Source organism: Hoplias malabaricus, chromosome 12 (assembly GCF_029633855.1).
Source record: "Hoplias malabaricus isolate fHopMal1 chromosome 12, fHopMal1.hap1, whole genome shotgun sequence".
In the NCBI taxonomy this organism is placed as follows: domain Eukaryota; kingdom Metazoa; phylum Chordata; class Actinopteri; order Characiformes; family Erythrinidae; genus Hoplias; species Hoplias malabaricus.
Window position 1 is genome coordinate 34,495,107 of NC_089811.1, and position 20,945 is coordinate 34,516,051.

Consider the following 20,945-nt stretch of genomic DNA (forward strand, 5'->3'; position numbering starts at 1 on the left):
ATACACACTGTCCCATTACAGGCAGTTAACCCAACACACACACCTGAATAGTTACTTAACACTTAAAATTAATAAATAGCTTTTGTCGTGTACACTCTAGAAAAAAAACACCAAAATGAGAGAGGAAGTGGGAGAAAAATTTCAGGACATTTTTGAAAATATGTCTTGATTTATAATTAAATAAATAAATTTGTCCATACCGACAACATATTCAAAAATCTCTTTGTCCAGTGCAGCTGGGATAGGTCATTGTTGTTATTTATGTATCTGATGAGCTTCAAAATCATCAGCCCGTAGCTTTAGGCTGTGTATTGTTTTTTAATATGTTCTGGGCAACAACATTTCTTTGATGTCAATTTTATTTTTTAAGTAGTAAATTAAAATCAGGGAGAAATCAATATCACACAAGAATTTATATTGTTTTTAGTTTACAGGTATTGATAAAAAAAGGCGCATTAGAGCCACAATATTCTTTCTAACAAAGCAGCAATGCCTCCGATGGTACACCAGCTATAACACAATGCTTATGCTTTAATTCTGTGTTATTAAAAAAAATAAGTAAATAAATAAATAAATACATTTCTTAATGAACATCACTTATTCAAACAAATATAAAAAAAATGGAAATTGAAACATTTTTTTGTTTCAAAACCACAAAATGTGTTTCACATGTGTAGCTCAGGTTTAGTAAATTAATTCTATCCTTTTACTACCACTTTTCCCACCTTGAGTTTCTTTCAGACTCGTACACAGTGCTACTCTGACCGAGTCTCTGTCTTCTCTTCTCTCTCTAAGCAACAGGTCTGTGGCCAACACTGATCCATCTCTATCTCTCTCTATCTCTCTCTCTCTCTCTCTCTCTCTCTCTCTCTCTGAGAGAGTGATACCTTACTGCAAGGCTTCGTCTGTCATCCCTGTATCGATTTGACAAGAGACAGAAAACAGAGAAAAAAGGTATAACTCACAGCTAATGCAGGTGTGAAGACGCTCAGCTGAGCAAAAAGCACACCCAGCCTACACACACACACACACACACACACACACGACCTCACATCTCTCTAAACGGCGAGAACACTGTTCCAAGAAATAGTATGAGAATTAAGAGATATATAAGAATATGAAGATATGAAAATGAAAGAGACTCATAACAAACATGCAAGACCCGCCCGGTAAACACACACAAGTGTCACTGTCAGTTAAACAGTAAAAACAAGTTGCACCCTTGCATCAGTGTAATAAAACGGTACACTTTGGATCCAAAAGAACATACAGCTGCTGAGAAGCTGTTTCTAGGGAAAAAGAAAATACACAAAAACAATTTGCAAATTAAACAAAGAAGCTGGTGTTCTCCGAACAGGCTTGAAGAGCCCAGTCCTCAACATCACTGCGGTTACAGAGAGACAGAGGAATAAAACCAGCTTCTAAGACTGAACTTCAGAAGAGTGTTTGCTGTTTTGACTGGTTTTAAACTCCTAAAGAGTGGTCTCTGACTTTGGCACAGTACTGTACATGATGCACTGAATCCAATCTTTAAAAGGACTTAAAATAACCCCTTACATTTTAAACAACAATTCTGAAATATGGCCTATAATAACACTATAATAAAAAGCATGTACTGTGTTCAGCTCATGAAGTGATGTGTAAATAATATATATTTAAAATGACTGCAAAGTACTGGGATGCATCCGTCAGAGACTGTCTGTACGGATCTGTGTGACTGCTACGTCAGAGTGTCTAACCTTCGATGCCACAGCTGGGTAGTCCATCAAGAGCACAATAAATCAAATGGCCAAACAAAAATGCTGCTTTTAACCTCCCGGCCCAGAGTGTTAATAAATATTAATAGCTTTCATTTGCACGCCACTTTCAGCTCTATTTAAGAGCCATAAAGGCATCGTCAGTGCGCGTTCACAGCAGCGCTCAGATCCTAGCCACGTGGCACAAAACGCCGGCTGACAGCACTACTGCACTTCTAAGTGGATGAATATTAAATTGACATTTTGCGCTCTCCTCTGATCAAGCACAGTATTTCTTCCTGTGCGGAAAACGGATCGCAAATAAAGCCACTTGGCTCATGGTCCTGGTGCTCTCTCCCAGATAGAGTGGGAGACGGAGGCAAAGCGGGTTTACGGCAGCTGAGGCGGCTCACTGACTGTCTTAATGGCTGTAAATTGAAAGCATTAGCTAGAGTGAGGCCTGAAGGACAGCTAGGGAGAGAGAACCCGAGACAAAAAAGATACCGCAAAAGAGACAGGAAAAGCTGTGATGCAGAAATAATAGCCATGATTAAGAAATAAAGTAAAGCACAGCCACTGAATACAACAGGTGCTTTGTCCCAAACCGAGTAAGCGTATAAACACACATCCCTGCAGGATTTCAGCTATAATAATCCTTAGCTACTGTTGACAGCTGATAATTATCATTAGCATACACTAATGTCTGAACTCCTATTCGCTAATGTTTGAACTCCTCTGGTCAAATGACATGCTTTGTTATTTGAACCTGAATTTCCTCTAGAGCAAATTTCAGTAAAGATATTTTAATGTTTCATTAATGTTTTGCTTATACATGTATATTGTTATAATATTTATAATAATACTTCAATAAAACAAATATGTAACATGGAAAAAATGTAATATGTGCCTTATTTAATATTTTTCCAATATGACAGATTTAGCAAATACACAGAAGAATTAAAAAAACAGGGTACCCAAACTTTTGGCAATGCTCCTATCTCTCAGGGCATGTGGTGAAACTCTAATATTTAAAATATTAATTAAATCTATATGTTCTTTTGATGTCAGTGTTTAATTATAAAGCAGTTATCTACAGGTACCAACAATATTCTGATCCCACTGTGCACCACTCCGACTGCAAACTGTGCTTAAGGCACACAATAGTAACTTAATTATATCAGAAACAATAGATAATATTGTCAAAAAATTATTACTAACCCTAACCCTAGTTTAGATTTGGATGATGTATCCAACAAAACATTTGCTTAAGTATTTATTGTTAAACAGAGCTTTTAAAATATGCTTTTGTAACCCTTCAAAAAATGTTACATTTTATTATAATACTATTATATTTTCTGCATTGCATAAATGTTTACAATGTTGACTCTGTGAGATGTGTATATTAATAATATTGGCTATTGTCATTGAACCATAAATACTGTATCAGGGCATCCTTAACTGTGGGGACTACAATAATTCATTTACAAGAATAACAGTAATCTGCAGTTAAACAATGTAATGAAATGTACAAAGATGTGCTGCTATTGAATAGGCTTTAACTTAACGTTCACTGGCATTCTGCTGGTCCACTGAGCGTAATGAGTTTGTGTAGAGCAGAACATGAGTCCCTAACTAACAGAGAGAGAGAGAGAGAGAGAGAGAGAGAGAGAGAGAGGTACTGATCACCAGCTCAAATAAACCACAAAAGGCCTTCAAGAACGGGCACCTTCCATTAAGAGCAAATGAATGTACAATTATTTATGCAGTTAAGAAACGAGTGAATGTGAATGTGCTGTATTTGCATGTTCTGTATTCTCTCAATTAAAAGCTAATTAATTAGATACAATTCTATTAAGGAACAAATCCCACTCATCAATAAACACAACCTGGGGTCAGTCGCTGCTCAAATGAGAATCGTTTTCTTGTGCTGCAAGCCGCTAAAAATAACATAATTCTCTGACACTAAAACTAGAAAAGGAAAAAAAAAAAAACATTGCAGACATGCAGCGATGAACCCTGGACCCCTTAACCATGAACACACATTAACAATAGTTATTAATGCTAGTTATTAATATATTGAAAAAGTAAAGAATGTTTCGCCAATTTCTTTTTGGTGAACTTATCAATCCTATTTTTCACAGCAGAAGCCAAACAGATGAGTGAAAAAATGTCCAGAAGACCAACGAAGATACAGTAGTTCATTTTACACAACCTGCCAAGTCTGAAATATATAATATAATCTTCATTACTTGGTTCCAGCAAAGTAATTTGAAAGGAGGTTAGGCGATATTAAACAATACATCAAAATCTATCAAATGGAAGCTAAAAGTAAATTAAGCAACAAACAAAATTAATGACAAATTAGCCACTAAAACTACAAGATAACAGTTATTTTCAACACTATTATACTGCATTTGGTCCATAAAATCCCTTTAATGCCTGTCATTATATACTACACTGCATTAATGGTGGCCTCTCTTGTCTGTGAAAGACATTTACAGTCTATTGACAGTGAAGGGTGAATTAAAAAGAAAATCCAAAAAGTTCAGAAGCAACCTGCTAGGAAATTTTTGATTTAAAACCAATGTTTTTTTAAGTGACATAATTACAGGGTCTATGAAAAAATAATTGTAGGGGAAAGCTAATGAGAATTTTGGGATGATTATTATACCTGTCATATTATACATATCTGATAAGACAACATTTACCAAATTTAAAAATTAACACACAGAGAAAGATAATTTATTTTTGTTGGGCTACGAATGCAGTGCAATAAACATAATTATATTATCAGATGCACCAGTTCGGTGTTGTGTAAATGCTCTAATTTTCTAGTGACCAATGAATACAATCATTAAATAGTGTTAATAATTTCCTGTTTGTTTTCTGAGAATTTTCTTCAAATAATGGTATTCATTGTGATGTCATCACCGAGGCCAAGACCAGTTTTGTTTGTTTTAAGCTTCTACTTCATATTTCTAATCAAACTGGGCTTACAGCAGTGTTGAGTCAAAGTGAGCACTCTCTATACCTCTCTGTCTGTACTCACAAAGTGAAGAGAATCTTTATTCTTTTCACAGAAGTGAGAGAAGAAACGTTACATATTATGTGACATCATTCAACATAAACAGATGCTATTCTTGAGAAAGTTCAGTATAGTGCCACCCTGTCAAACACGCTCTTTCCCTCTTTCCTTCTACCACATGCAGGAAATTTGTGTTCCTTTTAACCCAAACACTTGAGTGAAATGAGCTAAAATACAAACACACAGACACACACACACACACACACACACAGCCTGCAGGCAGAACGGAGGTTGTGTTCCATGGTGCTGGAGGTGGTATGACGTTGCAGGTTCCATTTCCAGAGAGAGGGTTGAAGTGAGGCTGCGGAGAGTGTAACACTGACCCCCGTGACCTTTGACCCAGAAACACTGCCCGAGGCTCCTGCTCGCCAAATCCTCATTCGTTTGCAATTACCACCGTGGCCCTTTTCTCACGAGAGAGCTCTGCCTAAACCTGTGTGCCGGTAAGCAAGATTTTAGTCAGAACTGGCTTTGAATCAGGGCCACGCTGTGAGGGTGGGTGGGTGATATGGCAAAATATATCATCACTAAACTTGACATTTCACAGTGCACGATATGACTTTTCACAGTGCACGATATGTCTTTATCAATATTTACAGTGCATACAAATTGATATGAACGAATTGCCCAAACAAACTCCAGTTCCACAATTTGAACAAAGACATGGAAATACTATGAATATGAAGTTTAATACGTACTGCCGATGATGATTTTTTAACAGCCAAATTAGCCAAAGGACATTTTTTTCATATTTCGTTTCTATTTGCCTCTTTTCCCACACAAACAGGATTACAGTGTGTGGTTTAAGTAAATACAGGAAAACAACAAGCCCATTTCTAGTACTTTCTGTTAGTTACCACACAATCAATATGATTTTCTTTCATTTGCCAAACTGCCATTTTGTATTCCTAAAAAAGCTATTGATTTTTTTAAAAATATGACTGTGAATAAGTGCTACAATGAGTTCTATATAATTATTACAGTGTTTAAGTGTATGTACAGTGGCAGAACACAGATACACCATGAGTACATTTTACAGACTCATAATATTTCACGGTCTTGCTTTTTTTCAGTCATGCACCACCGAATACATTGTGTTTGTTTAAAAAAAAAAACATAACCTCTTTAAGAAAGATAAAAGCAGCAAAATAACATAAGATGATCCTATTAGTGGTTAACCTCCAGTCTGCTACTTGATGGATACAATTTCTGAGACGTATTGATTAACAATTAATATTTGTTGTGATAATGAGCTAATATATTGATAATATATTGCCATATCATGCACCACTAATGAGAGCATAATATCATATAGCCTACCCTCAAGCACTGTGTGTGTGCGTGTGTTTGTTTTTGTGTGTGCTTGAGAAATGCACCAGGGCTTCACTGTTTTGTTTGGCTGTCAGTGCTCTAGTTGCATGTGAAGGAAGATGAGAAGCAGAATTTTGCTCAGTCGCTGGATCCTGCAGCCTGCGTGTCTGCGCTCATCTGTCACTGCTTTACATACATGCAGTGACACCTCCAGTCTCGGTGGGCAGGCGTGTCAGCGCTGCCCTGCTAAAGGCAGCCAGGCCGGGGACGCCTCTCCTCCAGGTAGCCCTCCAGAGAGGCATTAGGACTCAGTGACAGCATGACAGGCCCGCACACACAAACGCGCACGCACAAGAAGCCTGCCGCACACACATGAGCGTGCTCAGACCTCCTACACAACCCCCACACTCTCCCAAGGCAGAGCAGGGTTTTTTTGCATAAAGCGCTGACTTAGCTCCACATAAATTTCCTCAGACACAAAATTATTTCTCACCCCCCCCTGGCCTCCAAGCTACATAACTTTTGGAATGAATAATGGAAACAAAGAGGTAAAAGGCTTTTGGGAACATTAAAAATATGTGGGGGATGAAATGTCAAAAGGGTAGGGAATGGGAAGGAGGAGGGGGGGGAAATCCCTCTATGGGACAGCTCTCCTAAAACTAAAGTTAGGAGGGGAAGAGAAAAGCTAGAAATCCAACATTAATGCTCCAAACAAGTCTTCAGTCACCTCTGCCTCATCATTAACATGAAATATGGGATTCATAAGAGGGTACAACCTATACGTAGTTTTCTTGACTACTGATTTTAAAAGACTGGTAACTAATATCAGCTTAAGTGATGTTCTATTTAAAACACTTATTTTATTTCTATGCCCCAGATGTATTAGTAAAGCACTGTTTAATGCCTGACACCATTATCCCACTTCTTAAACCTAGTTACCCAGTATATCGTTTGGTTTGGGATTTTGTAACGTTTCATTGGTTCTTTATTGAAAAAGCTGTAGAGTGTAAGTGATGTCATACAATTAAACCTGCAGTTAGGGTTGGGTCACAGTGATCAAAGTCAAACCCAATATTTTCTAAATGCGTTCGGCTTTTATTTTTTTTTACTGCTCAGATCTGAGATGTTAATTAGACATAAAACATATTGACAGAATATGAAATTATATAAACTGTATTGATTTAAAGCCGATCTCTTAAAACAATCTGAAGCTCCCAGCAAATTACAAACATTTCATATAACACCGAAAAGCAATATACTGATAAGTCAATGCAGTGATATACTACTGAGACTCTTATTTGGCTCCTAAGTGGCTCAGTTGGCCTTATCATTGAGAGATCACGATTTTAAATCCCAATAATGCTACAACGTCAAGTGGAACATTCTAATCAATACCGATAAGTCTATGTGTCATCAGTATCATCCAGTCGATATATTGGTAGGGCTCTAATTCATAGCAGTAATCTAGATCCAGCCTCCACCTGCAGCCTCTCCCTGTCTGGCTCTCGAGGACAGAGTGAAGCAGGTGAACACTGGAGCTGCTATTTTGGATGGTGCAAAGTCAACATTACTCCCCGAGGTGTTCTGCTGATAATGAGCACAAAGGAGGCGTCAGCCCTCATAAACCTTGGGGATGATGCTGAACTCCTTATGAGCACTCCATTTTTTTTCATTCTCTCTTTGTCTTTTAAATTAATCTAATTCCACGTGGACACTTAAAGGAACAGTCATATAGGGCACATTTAAAACAAGCTTTTTTATTGCTTGCTAGCTGCTTCTTAAAGGGGACGACACTCTTCCGTGTGGCATCTTAAAGGGCAAAAGGGACTGAATAATTAATAAATATCTTACTTGCATATTGAAGTTGAGTGATATTATATTTTCAGTGGGTGACTAGGTGACACAGTCTGATGAAGACCACAAAAATATGTTTCTCTAAAAAGTCCATTTTCTTTGTCTTCATCCATTTCGATAAATTATGAACTACACGTTTTAATGTTTAATGTCTAAGTGTCACCTTCGGTATTTGTGCTGTTTAAGTTTATCTCTTTGCTGGATGTGTATTCCTTGTTATTATTTTCAAGGTCTCATGTAACACCAAAGCTTAAGACGGTTTCATTTCATTTCTGTTGTATTCACAAGCACAACAGGTATTACAAAGTAGATCACTAGTTATTAGTTAGTTGAATGGCAACTTTACAAACTCTAGAAAATTAATTTGATACAAACTGCATTGTCCTTTCTAATTATTAAAGAAGTAATCTTAGCTTAAATGGCTAAATCTTACTGTCACAACTCAATGTGAATCTAGAACTAATAGCAAGCAGTTTCAGATCTTCTGGAAAAGAGAGGGCGATTAGTGAGAATTGAGCTAATATAAAAATAAAGGTAAAAAAGGAAATTACATAAAACCATTTGAAAATGGACTACCTAATAAGAACATTTTAAATTCAAGGTCTGGAAAACTACTTAATAACAATAAAAACAATAGTGCAAGCTAAACCTATTTAATACAAATTATTTCAACTGTGTTTAAATATATATTTCTATGATGAGAAGCAAACCAAATACTTAGACTGATTATATATACATATATATAAATTTTTTTTTTGTAAAATATATATATAATATAATACACACACACACACACACACTTTTCAGCATTTTATCCATATCACTGAGACCTAATATAGTGGTTTGTACCAGAATCTCATTAAGAGAAACCTTGAGGCTCATTCGAAATCAAATTGGCTTGACTTTCGAACATGGAAGCAGGGTCATTTCCAGCAATTCTTTGAAAGAGGCAGAGAAAGAGAAAAAGAAGACAGGAAAGAGAAAGAAGACACATGAGAAAGAAAAGGATCAGGAAAGACAAGACAGAAGAACCTGGAGAGTCAGAGAAAGAGAAAAAGACGGGAAAAAAAGGAGAGGAAAGAGGAAAAGGGCGGTGGTGCTGCTGGGCGAGGGGGCTGCTGGGTGGGGTGAAGCAGTTTTTCTGACATTCGGAAAAATAAAAACACATCCATGACCCCAGGGAATGGTCATTATGTCCCTGCACACCTCAGCCTCTAAGCCCTAGATGTTAGTGACATTAATCAGCTGACCCTCAAACTGATACCCCATTGTTTAGCAACAATTAATATATGGTTAAGAAATTAACAGCTTGCATTAATGTAAGTGTTTCACTGCAGGTTGCTACAACGTTGCTACAGTGTGCTCCAGCTGACACTGCCATCGCTTATGCAGCAGCAGTGTGAGGGTGGACAGTCTGTACAACAGCCTGCTTCATCCCTAATGCAGAATTAATCAGAATATTTAGATATACAAAAAAATGCGTGCAGGGCACTTCCAACAATTAAATTCATCAAATGCACATTTACTTTGTAATTACCTCAGTTGGAGGACATGCATGAAGGGCACTTCTCAAGCACACACAGACAGGCAGCTTATGTGGCATTCTCCTATGCAGATTTGCTTTAATAATTTATGGGGTATTAGCACATGCAAATATATTGAACAAATTCCCATTGTTTTTATATGAATACTATGTACAGTTGTTATACTTAAGTAAGACAGGTTTAAATGTAAAACCTGGGGACTATATCTATCCTGGTCAATTGGCTTGTTTAAATTTAGGCAGAACACACTTCTGGAAATAGTGGGAAAATTTGGCACAAGGTATGGCATTTAGTAGGTTCACCTTAGGAACTGTGCTCTAATATTTGCATAACAATGTCAGGATGTTAACCTTGTGATTTTCACAAATTTTCAACATTTAGTTTCCTGTTTGAATTTTTTGCATAAAATGAAAGTGTTTTTGAACTAAAGAATGTCACACGGATCGACCATTTAAAAAGATTATTACGATTTTAACAGCTATCGTTTGGGGAGACAACATTAAATTACGTTAGCAGATGCATTGTGAGGAGAAGTGAAGGCTCACCGTAGCTCAGATGCAGAAATAAATTTTATTTCTCTACAATATTAAAGTTACACTTTTTCTATTTTAACACCGTGCCAAGAAATGCAGCTACCCATGTGACCAGAGGAAAGCCTGTAATACAACTGACACACAAGACATACAACTCCTCCTTACTGCTCCATTAAAGTACCTTCTACAATGTAGTAATCACAGAGCCTCAAAAAAGCCAGGGATAGTATAAACTGCATGCAATTTATTACACATCTGATATAAAAGCGGCTTTCCGGATCCTGACACAAACAGGAATATAAGCCATAGGCCCGAATAGCACCACAGAGGGCGCATATTAAGGCGGCTCTGGCGAGGCGGCAGGGTAATGCCGGGGAGAGAGGAGGGGGGCAGTAAAAAGCAGGGGTGAGCCGGGGTCAGCGGTGTGCCGGTGAGCACGACAGCTGAAAAGTGCTGCTCCGCAGACGGCTGAGATGAGATAATTACATTACGGCCCATCATTAGTGCCGGCCGTCTCCCTACCAGCCAGCATTAGAAGCCTCCAGTCCGAGCTGCCAGCCAGATGACTAGCCCACAGTCATCTACAATACTCCTTGGCCTCCAAACATATACCCTAAAAAACTACAAGGGTTCTTTAGAAAAGCCATGGTTCTTTTTAGATGTATACACACACACGTGCAGTCAGATAGTTCTTTGTCTGGTTGCATGGTTCTTCTCTGGAGCACTCAAATACTGTAAAGCATGTGATCGCTTGTATATTGAGCTTCTATTAATTTAAACACATCTTTTTGAAATCAAATGGTAGGTTGTGTGCAGGGACAAACCAATATAGGAATATATCAGAGGTTCATTAATGCAAATACAAACATAAAATGTAGCAAATAAAGTATGTAGTGTATTTGTATATAGTTACAAACACAATATTACAGTGTACATATATATATCTTAAATAGATTTAACATTTTTAAAATACTTTTTAACACACACACAGTGATACCATATATGAAATCAATATCCCTGTGCATCTCTAGCTTCCATACCCTCGCCTTTTACATTTTACTATTAATTCATAGACTACAAATAGTCCGGGACAGCATCCAGAAGCCAGTATACAGTTGTCTAAAGGTTCTGCCGGGCCCCCGAGCCCTAGCCGTCTACCACAAGCTTGGAGTGGTGGAGTACCGGTGGTGTACGCTAAAGGCTAACCTCCCTCTGAGGCTCCAGATGCTTCAGGCAGCCCTCCCTCTACAGGCCTGACACCTTAAACCTACATGGCACTTTACCAAGGCTCTCTCTACCTCTCTCTCACTCTCTGTCTTTCTCTCCCTCTGCCTCCAACCCTTTTGCAAGCCGGCATGCACCCTGCCTTCAGTCCTTCAGATGAGCCTCACACGGCCTCTCCACCGCACCCCGGCTTCTCTCCTCCGTCAATCCCTGGCACTTCGCCAATCTGTCAGCCAGCCGGGATGAATGGAGAGCTGGGAAGTTAGCGCGCCGCGGCAAGCGGCAGATAGCACACATCTCCCTATGATCATCATCCTAATTAAGATCTGACTGCTTTTATGTGATCTTTAGTAGTACATCAAAATATCAATTTGAGACAATTAGCTGCTGAACGTGAAGACTCAATTCATCATTCCTGAAGGATTTCTTTTTGCCAATGAGGAACGAGTGTGTGTGAGTGTGTGTGTGTGTGTGTGTGTGGTGGGGGGGGTGTAGCCAAAATATTGGCACTCACATTCAAGCACATGAATGTTTTCTGTCATGCATATCAATGGACAATTTTTCTCAGAGGCTAATTTCAATACATTAATTACAATTTTATGTTCTCATTAGATGATATAATTCGCTCTCAAAGCTCAGCTCAGAACGACTGTGATCTTCTAAAGCCATGTTTTTCCCCGGCTTAGTGTAATTTACAAGGCTTCCGATGAATTTAAATGTCAAGAAACATCAAATAAATGAATAGCAGCGGAGGGTTTTTAGCACCCTGTAATAAAGGCTAGTGCTGCTTGTTGGAAGGAGCCAGGCGACTTTTTGCACTGCACCCTTTAGGCATTAACAGACATGAACTATTTTACAATTTCTCATCAGTTAAAACCCTCTAAATGTTCACATTTCCGGACAAATGCCGGGTTCCAGCATTACCTGACCAAGAAGAGAGCCCACAGGGGAAAACTGGGAGTGGGGGGGGCACCTTCTCAATGAAGTCTACCAGATAACTGGGTAAAGCCTTGTAGAAGCTTGTGTCAACAGGAAACCAGACGTGCTGTATAGCCACTGAGGCCAGAGACTTTCCAGCCATTATAATGTTTTTTTTTTTTTTTTTTGGTGGGGGTGGGGGGGCAGTCATTTCTTACTTCTTACATATCCAGGCACTTCAGCTGCCATAGAAATCCTTCCTGGAGTGCACAGCAAAACACCTTGAAGGAGGACTGAAAATGCATGTCTCATTTTTTCAAGGTTGTTCAATGATAAAAGCACGTATTCCTGCAGTGGCAGACGGCCACGGACAATCCATCTGCGCCCCTGATATTCTGCACTCTATAGAAACTGTTGCTCTGCTGTGGGGCAGGTCCTGGTGGAGTTGTGATCAAGTCATTCAATTTCACATTTCAGAGGAGCTCCAAACAAGCAGCAAACAGAAACAACATTTCCACAAACTGCTGGGAACAGCTTCAAATGGCAAAGACCAGGATGAGACGAGGGTTAAAAGAAACCCTATCTTAGCGAGAGCACAGACAGAAATTCAAACTGCCCTCTGATCAGCCCCTGAAACAGCTTTGATTTCACTTGCCGGCTATTAGAAAATTTTGTGATTAGCTGCCAATGTCATTCTCAAAGCCTAATTCAGAAAACCTTAGCACACTGGTATTCATCATAGGCAGAACCCACTGCATTTCTGGCCATGCATCAAAAGCATATTCAAAAAACCACTAGACTTGCACTCTAGGTCAATGCAGAAATAATGATTTTGATCTGAGAAATATTTAAAAAATAATAATAAACACTTTTTTTTTTTTTGTGGGCAAGCAGAGCCTTGCAAACACACAAAAAAATAAAAGCCCCCCCCCTCTCTCTCTCTCTCTCTCCTCTGCTTTCCCTTGAAATAAAGGGGATAAAACCACCCTTCATAAAGGCCATTAAGAATCAAAAGTTTATAATGTCTAATTAGGATGTAAACAGACAAATGAAGACATCGGTGATTTAGGTAGCCGTCTCAGCTCCGCCACTGGGGGTATGCTAATTGCTCCCACAAAGCTGGGAATGCAGGAGTCTCTTAGAGAAGGCCAGATTAAAAGTATTACTGCTAAACCTAGTTTTGCCCACCTGGGGATTGGCTATTCTGAACCAATCCCCAACAGGCGCTGTACTGTCTCTTTGCTTTATGGGCAGTGAGACGGCTCCAGTGAGAACCAGCTCATTGTTTGAGATGGCAGGAAAAAAAGAACAACGGTGCTGAGGTCTTCCCTTATGCTCAGTTCTAATGGGGTACAACACTAGTGTCCAGAACATGGACTGCATTTACAACTTCTCCCCATGCATTAAATACATCAAAGGACTATTTTTTTTTCAGTACTTGCCTAGTCCATTACTATAGATGTCTCTCTGTGGAATATATAACCCAGAACAAAACATGGCGGTTTACATTCCACAGCAGAGCCGTGCTCTTACAGTTTCAGATGATTATTTTTTTTTTTCCAAATAAAAATGAAGCTAACGTCATGTGATTATCTCAAAATAAAAACAACACAGCAGCATTTTTTTCAGATGCTCTCCTGGTCTTTGTCAAATTCCATTGTTGAGATGAGAGAAAAAAAATAAAAATCCCAACCAGGAATGTGAGGAGCTGAAATCTTGATGTCAGCTTAATGTGATTGCTGTGGTTATGATGCTGTTAGATCGAGCTGCTTCTGCCATGCGTTGTAATGAATGGAAATCCAGTGCAGACAGGAACACATTTACAGCAAACTGTCAATCATAGTTACTGCTACACATTGCAGTGCTGCTCTCAACACACTCATACACCACATATAGATCAATCTGCTGATTTTAAAAAATCAAAAATACAGCGCACTTTTTTAAAATTCTCAAAATAAAACCCTGTATTCATTAACAGTTTAAAAAGACAAAAAATAGGGAGGAAAGTGTGGAAAAGTGCAATAAGTGTTTTGCTGGGAGTTATGCATGCTGACAAATAAAATGGCAGAGCTATCACACTATAATCAACTCTACCATGTGCAAGAAATCCATTTTACAAGTTTACAAGTCTGTCTGTAAAAAAAAATAAATAAATAAAATTCAGTGAAAGATCTTACCAATTAAAAATATGTATGACCACTAATTCACAGATTTCTGAGGGGAAGTGAGCTTGTATCTCAGCCAGTTTCACACCAGGCCATTCCATTTTGGCGCAAGTGTACCAGGCGTTGCATGCGTTTTTCTGTTATTATGAAATGAAGTTTCCAGCACTGCTTGGAAATTTTTATCTATGGGTTCTGGAGCCAGGAAAACCGTTAGTAGCTAATAATTTCTAATAGAGTAATGAATTACTGCATGCAATGCTAGAATACATGCTATATCGACAAAGCAGGCTGCCGTTTCTTTTCTATATAAATGTGATAATATTTTGAAATAATCTGCTTTCATAAATTCTACTGTAATTCATAACTGATACATCAGGGTGCCACTGTTTGCTAACAACCATTTAGAGCACCTGCATGGTTTATGAATGAGCGCTGGGCCAGAAACAGTGGAAGAAAATTCCCCTCGGCTCCACGACTCAGGAGATTATCTGTGATCCGACAGCAGAACAGCATGCAAACAGCAGCCAGAGCAAGGCAATATAGCTCAAATAATGGACAATATGCATTTAAAAAACATCCATCCTGTATGCTGTCAGTCATAGAGAGGATGGAGGAAAAAATACGAGCCGAGCCAACAGACAGTGTGTGTCTAAATGAGCGTGTGTGTGTGTGTGTGTGTGTGTGTTGGGGGAGGGGGGAGCAGAGAGAGCATGTCAAGGATTCGAGGTCCTTCATCTTTGCAGCAGAGCATACACACATTACACACACACACACACACACATCTCTCAGTATAGCAACAGACAGCTGCAACCACTTTCTAATGCGCCCCAACTTAGATCAGTGAGAGAACTGACAGCGGACTCAGAAACGCACAAAGATAACACAGCCAGCTGCCACAGGAGAGAAAGAGAGAAGGAGAGGGAGAAAGGTTGGGGGGGCTCTCTCTCTCTCTCTGTAGAAATGGGATTTGTATTAGCATGAGTCTCTCTCCCTTGGGGCTTTCCTCCATTTTCAGATGAAAAGCACACAAGACAACACTTAACATATTTGCTTAAAGATGACAACCCGGTACTGATTTCATTTGAGCTGGGCTTTGTCTGGAATGAAGATAGGGGGGAACTGAAAGAGATTTGTTACAGAGACTGACAAATGTATCCGTCTGTATGGATGAGTGTTTCATCAATTTGAAACAGCCCCCGAGATCCCCCAAGGTGCTCGTCCGCCGGCGAGCCGACTTAGTCTGAAGCTTCCTTTAATTGTCACCATTAGATTGAGATAAAAACTGTCAGTCTCATTTACACAAACAATCCCGAGAGGACAGCGCTGGTTAGACGGCAAACACACACAGCACACGGTGTCGGATTTTTCTAACGCTGAGGATTCAGTCAAACTACTGACAAACCAATACAAAAGAAAACAGCCACGGCACGCAACCGCCTGCATTAAATTAACTCCTGCAAGACTTACAGCTGACGCCGGAGGAGTTAAGCTCACACTGTTTGTGTGTGTGTGTGTGTCACACTGTACTTGTGAATGGGTAAAATGTCAAAGGGATCTGAGAAGCAAACACTAACAAATAAATAGATAAAATACAGACAGCATTATATTATAATTATCTTCCTTATGAACCTTGAAACCCAGAACCAAACAATACCTCAAAAAAAAAAAAGCACAATGATGTAAATTAAGTAATACACATTTAATGGCTGTAAACAGAATTATCAAGAGTCTAAGCTTTCCGTTTTGTTTATTTGTGTGTGTAAATACTGAAAGATCTCGCTATGACAATTATATTGATATTCTAATTTACAAACCATCACTGCATAAATTCCCTTGGCAATAATTTTATCTACATAACATATAATAATAAAAGAATCAATTAAACAGGTAACGTACAGATCCATTATCGTCAACTTTTACCGTAATCCACCAGCTCGCTAATAAACAAAACATATGTATGATGCAAATTTGCAACGTGGCGTGAGAGAGTGTAAATAAGGGGAATATTATATATATATTCACATTTATATTAATGCACTTGCGTCAGCCCCTGTAATAATTTAGAAACAGTGATTCAACAGTTTTCCAGAGACAAATAACGTGGATACTTAGGCATTCAAGCATGCAATTGTATTGGGTGAGCTGTAATATAAAATAAGCATAACTTGGAACAGCCAGGACATTTTCATTCTATTGTGAATTTATAGAGTGTTCATTAAATCCTGATGTGAAGTGTTTTAAATATGAACAGTTCTCAGTCCACACCAACACCTATAAAAACAAAACCACGGTTTCCTTTTTTCTCACAGTACATCATTCTTTATTAATTTCTAAAATGGTTTAAATGTATAATACATATACATTTATAATATTACTATGAATATTAATACGTGAAAAACAGATGTTGCCTAAATTAGCGGATTATAAACAAACAAACAAACAAAAATCACAATTAAAAGCTGATTCTCACAGGACATGTTTCACGCTGTCAAACTTTCACACAACAAAACCATTAACACACTGTGGAAGCATCAGCGAGTCTGGCTGTGCCGTGTGTGTGTGTGCGGTAGTGTGTGTTCCATAGGTGTGTATCCCCAAGGCTGCTCTAGCATGTCAACACGAGACACATCAAGCAAAGAGGGTGCTGAAAAGGGGAGGGGTCAGCATCTGTCATCAAGCACAGCACAAAACTCAACATGAGCTTTCATGTCAACACACACACACACACACACACACACACAATCAGAAGTAAGCGGCAGTGTCATGTTGTTTAACATGCTGATAAAGCTGGGCCTGGGGTTAAATCAGGACTAAGCCCGACCTGAGCCAGCACCACAGCTGCTTTAACAAACACATCCTCTGCTCGCTGTATTAAATAAGCAGCAACACTGCAGCCTACAACCCTCCGCATCCTACTACCTGCCCAACAGCACTTCACAGAGCACTACAAACACTGCCAAGGATTCAAACTAACATCTATCCAAAATAGGTTTTACTCCTATTAACAGACTGTAGCTGGTCAGAGAACGTTCATGCACTTCACAGCAGCTTCAATTAGGCCACTAGGTCCTACACAGCTAATACCTATGAAAACCGATTGTGGATCTACTTTAATAGCTCAGGTATCATACATCTAATGGCTTGAGAGAGAGAGAGAGCTGCAGCAAAACACTTCAACATAATAAAAAAGCTTGTGTAAATGTAAATGTACATTTCTCTATTGAGGGATCCTCAGAGCTGAAGAGGACTGGAAAACACTCTTGAGTTCCATGCCTGATGATTTTAATTGTGTGGTTAAATAACAAAATGCAAATGCTATTGATGTGCAAGTTGGACTTTTTCATATTCGCTTAAGACTAATATTCTTTCAGGGATTTTTTTTAAATGGTTTTAACCTACGCATGTATGCTGATACCTGGTTAACAACCCCACGCTCCGCAATTGCTCCAACAAGTACTTTTAAAAGTAAATGTCGCATCTGATTTATAGCTTGTTAAAAAACAAATTGAACTTGTGTAATTCAGGTGTAACAACTGTGGCACAATTGTGAACAGGATCATGTCTGAGCTCTAACACATTAAAGAGTAAGTGGCAGAAAATGTCAGTAAAAAGCACATATACCTTTCTTTCAGCAAGGTTTAGGCAAGAAAAGAAAAATGCCTCAGAAACTGAGTGAGAGTTGTAGAAGTCCACGGTGGTGTATATTGCTTTTTGCACAGCTCTGCCCTGCTCTGCACGTTTGATGGATGAAGCAACACGGCCAGACTGAATAATGCATGCGTCCACATTCAGTAAACAGTTCTACTAACTTTTCCCCGCTTGCAGTACGAGTGTTGTGAGCGTGCACGGAACATTTCTAACGCTGGACAAATGCGGAGACAGTATCTACATGGAATCATCACCTACAAAAAGCACATACTGCAAAGTAATCTGTCTGATGCGCACACATAAACAATACACAACCCAACAGAGAGAGACACATTCCATCGCACACATGCTTCTCCTTCTGTTGACTGCAGTTTAAAATATGCACGTACATATTTAAAAAAAAAATAAGGTTACAGCTAATTTAGCGTGGTTTATCCTGATTCGTGTTCTCCGGATCCTGATGGAAGTGTATTAAGTCGTGAGGCCTGCATGCTTTAAAACAGAAAGAGCTCTGTGAACATTACAGCATTTATCCCTTTTCTGTCTACGCCATGCCTTTATTTATTCCATGCACTGTTGTAACACTTTCTAGAAGATGTATGTGAGTGGGATATTATGGCAGGACTACAGACTATTATAGATGGATATTTAAAAAAAATAAATACTGACATTTAACAGGTCACCTTCCCTAAACTATCGTGAAAATGTCTGACAATATGCACCAAGTGTGTTATGACTAATGTGCCCTAATGCAATAAATGCAGTGGAACTAAGTGAGACTAAGCCCCGGCACTTATTACACAGAACACAAGATTTACTCTGTAAATACTTCCCAGTCCTAAAACCTGCGTACAAAGCATTCAAACAGGTAGGCTAGCTATCACTGGCGTTCAAACACACACACACACACACACACACACACACACACACACATACACACAGTAAATAAACCCTTAATAAAACCAAGCATTTACAGGAAAGATAAGAGTCTCAGAGTGAAATAGGAGACAAAAAAAATGACACGTACCATACACACCGGTGCTACTGATCATCTCTGCCACGCTAAAACAAGGGAGGAAAGGGGGAAATCAGCAGAATGGGAAGAATTCCAAAGGTTGGCTTTCAATACGGCCACTTTTCCTCTCCGCTATCGCATTTCAGCGCCGTGAGACGGTGGGGGGGCTTTCGTCAGGTATTCATTTAACCTACATGCATATAATTAAGGAGAAGGTAAAAAAGCAACAAAAGCTCTTGTATAACGTGGAAGAGTAGAAGACCGTGGAGGAAGAGAGAGGGGGAGTGGAGAGAGAGAGAGAGAGAGAGAGAGAGAGGTGGTGGTGGTAGGGGGGGGAGGGAACACATGACCACGACAGCAAGCTCGTGTCAGTTTTTCTCCCACCGTCTGCTTACGGACTGCCGTTAAACGGTCACAGACCAAATAACAACAAAAACAACAACGCCACGAACTCCTGCTCTAACGGCTCGATGTCCTCGGCTTTTAAAATTCGCTTCCAGTGTTGCTGCTGCACTCAAATAGCCCTGAAGCGACCAAAAAACACACGTTTGCCAAAAGGGAAACTGAGGGAAAGTTTTTCAGAGAGCTAAATTTGCAGCTCTTTGCCAAGAAAGTTAGTTTGGAGCAGCCTTCAAACACCCCCACCCCCCGCCCCCCACCTCACGCTCACCACCCACCCCTCCCAAGCAAAAGAGAGCCCCTTCAAAAAAAAACCAAAAAAAACAACAAAAAAAAAACGTAAAGGCTGGATTGCAACACCAGCAGCGAGGTCAAACTTCACGTACCCGGACACTCTCCGGCATTTCCCCGCACTCCGGGCTCTCAGAGCGGGGCTCGGCTCGGTTCGGTTCAGCGAGATGTTGCAGCTGGAGCTGGGAGCGCGGAGAACCGTTTTACGCAGAGCGATAAAAGAAGAAGGAAAGAATAGCACACAAGGCGCAGCGCTCTTCCTCCTGTACTCCAGCGGCTCTTGCTCGTCTTCTCTTTTTCCTCTCTTCTCTCTCTCTCTCTCTCTCCCCCTCTCCTAAACTGTTATGGTGGAAAAGAGCCGGATTAACTCTTACCTGTGTGTGTGGCGGGGAGAGCTCAGGGCTTTAGGGCGACATCGATGCGCGCAGACTCGCCGACGGACGCGTGTTTGGGGCTCAGGCGCAGATGCTCGCGATTTGAAACCATTCCAAGTTAGTGAGGGGAAGAAGACTGACCGCTGCCTCTGCCATGTTGGAATTTCAAACCCCAAACAGCTGCTGCACGGAGGAGCCAGCGCGCCGCCCACTGCGCATGCGCCCCGCCGAGGAGCCAAATTCAAAAGCGCGCACGAGCCTCGCTTAAGCACACACACACACACAGGGGTCAGTGCACGGAGGGTCCATCACGCACTTACACACACCATACAGTAAAACACAAACAGAACAGAACTACAACCAGCAGTGTTACATTCACAAAAGTCAGTACGGGAATTTCAATAAACTTCACTTACCTTTCAATTTAAAACTCGCATTATGTCAACAATATTGAGCTAATTTTCATGAATAATATCAGTTGTAATGCACATTTAACTTTACACTGATCACTCATTGGGCCCTTTTATTACACCAGGGATAAGATCAGCTCCTATAGTGGGTACTTACCACTAACAGGAACACCCCACACAATATGCCATTGTGGAAACTCTGACCTAAACAACTGATCAGCACAATTGTGACATCACAAAAGACTCTTTTCCTGTTTCCAATACATCAACTTCAAGAACTGACTGTTCACTTACTGTCAAATATATCCCACCCCCTGGCAGGTGCCACGGCAACAAGATCAACGTTCACCTGTCAGTGGTGTTAATCTTGTCATTGATTGTTTTATGCTACATGATTAGGATGAAAATAATAGTTTGCTCTTCTAATATTCTTGGTTG

General features: G+C 39.8%; 1 protein-coding gene across 7 annotated transcripts in view; it reads right to left on the minus strand.

Moving 5' to 3' along the window:
- fign (fidgetin) overlaps positions 1–20,608 on the minus strand; it is a 50,207-nt gene extending 29,599 nt beyond the window's left edge. For 3 of the 7 annotated variants that reach the window (XR_010795077.1, XR_010795079.1, XM_066641154.1), the window contains exon 1: positions 19,046–19,359. The gene's annotated coding sequence lies outside the window, so the exon portion shown is untranslated. Of the gene's footprint in view, positions 1–725; positions 915–19,045; positions 19,360–20,097; positions 20,431–20,513 lie in introns of those variants that run through there. The other 4 variants (XR_010795078.1, XM_066641155.1, XM_066641156.1 and 1 more) reach the window with 4 other exon arrangements.
- Between the last annotated feature and the right edge of the window lie 337 nt (positions 20,609–20,945).